Raw genomic sequence first — 1,960 nt, forward strand, 5'->3', positions numbered from 1 at the left:
AGGCAGCCAAGGCAATATGCGCCACACAGGGTGATTAGGATGTGCCCAGGCATAATGAGGATAATGTTAACCCGTTATCTCGTAGAGTCTTAACCTCCTTGAGGCATACATTTATCTATACCACTAGAGAGAAGTCAATCTAACAACCAGCTTCTCCTGAATGGGTTATTTGGAAAATTTTAATTTGATCTGTGCTGCAGCAGAGACTGGTCAAATTTTTGGACCATGTATGGCCACTGTGCTTGAAAAGAAGTCAATCTACTAATCAACATCTGTACAATCACCCTGTCAGAAAAAAGCAGCTTAATCAGTGCTGCAGGCAATGAGCTGCACTGCTGATCTGTGTATTCTGATGGCGGGGAAGTCTCCCTGCTGTCAGAATACAATGCCTCAGTAGGGAGAATCCCCTTCTTACTCGATTATGTGAATGGGGAATTGTTTTTTTTTTTTAAATTCAACCTGCTGGTTGAACAAATAAAAAAAAAAGAAAGGACCCATTTATGGCTTAAGGTCCCTATCAAAATGCATGCTATTACAGTTTTTTATATACTGACAATATACATATGGTAAATTCACATCAGTCCCTGCACTCAAGGAGCTTACAATGTAAGGTCCCTATCTCACACATACACTAGGGATCCTTTGGAAAGCACTCAAATAACCTCTCAGCATATCATTGAACCGTGTGTGGTAACCAATGCAATCACAGGGAGAACATGCAAACTCCATGCAGATAGTGTCCTGCTCGGAATTCAAGCTTTGGACTTCAGTGCTGCTCCAGCTAACCACTAAGCCACTGCATTCTGATGCATCACCATTAAAATGACACTAATCTCTGGTTTAAAAAAATAAATTTGTATTTAAATGCGTGTTCTAAAAGAGAAGCTGTGGTCAGAGAGTGCAAAATCTGTGCATAGAAACCAATCCGCTTCCAGGTTTTATTGTCAAAGCTTAACTGAACAAGCTGAAGTTAGAAGCTGATTGGCTGCCATGCAGAGATGTACCAGATTTTGCACTCTCCTGTTTTAGTAAATCAACCCTAATATGTCAAGAGCTGTGTAGATTGTTGTTGCTATATACTGTAGGTACCTGTAGTAAATAAAATATAACATGCATTTTGATAGGGACTTTAAATTGTAAGCTCCTTGGGTTAGGGACTGATGAAGCTATATAAAAATATATGTTATAAATAAAATATAACATGCATTTTGATAGGAACCTTAGATTGCAAGCTCCTTGGGTCAGCGACTGATGTGAATATACAGTGCATTAAGCACTGTGTAGATTGTCAGCTCTATCTAAATATCTGTAATAAATCAAATATAACAAGCATTTTCATCGGAACCCTAGACTGCAAGCTCCACGGGTTAGGGACTGAATTGAATGTGCAGTATGTAAAGCTCTGTGTAGACTGTCAGCTCTATATAAATACCTGTAATAAATAAAATATAACATACATTTTGATATGTACATTGGATAGTAAGCTCCCCGGGTTAGGGACTGATGTGAATGTGTAGTATGTAAAGCTCTATGTAGCTTGTCTACTCTATATAAAAACCTGTATTGAATAAGATATAACATGTAACTTAATAAGGACTGTAGACTAGATAGTGACTTTAGATTGTAAACTCTGTGTGTTAGGGATTGATGTGAATGTACCATATAAAAGGGGCTGTGCAGATTGTCAGCTCTATATAGACACTTGTAACAAATAAAATACAACATGCATTTTGCTAGGGACTTTACATTGTAAGCTCCCTGGGTTAGGGACTGATGTGAATGTGCAGTATGTAAAGCAGCGTGTAGACTGTCAGCTCTACATAGACACCTGTAATAAATAAAATATAACATGCATTTTGCTAGGGACCTTAGATTGCAAGCTCCATGGGTTAGGGACTGATGTGAAGGGGCTGTATGTAAAGCTGTGTACAGACTGTCAGCTCTAAATAAATACTGCAAT

Source organism: Aquarana catesbeiana, linkage group LG01 (assembly GCF_042186555.1).
Source record: "Aquarana catesbeiana isolate 2022-GZ linkage group LG01, ASM4218655v1, whole genome shotgun sequence".
Classification (NCBI taxonomy): Eukaryota; Metazoa; Chordata; class Amphibia; order Anura; family Ranidae; genus Aquarana; species Aquarana catesbeiana.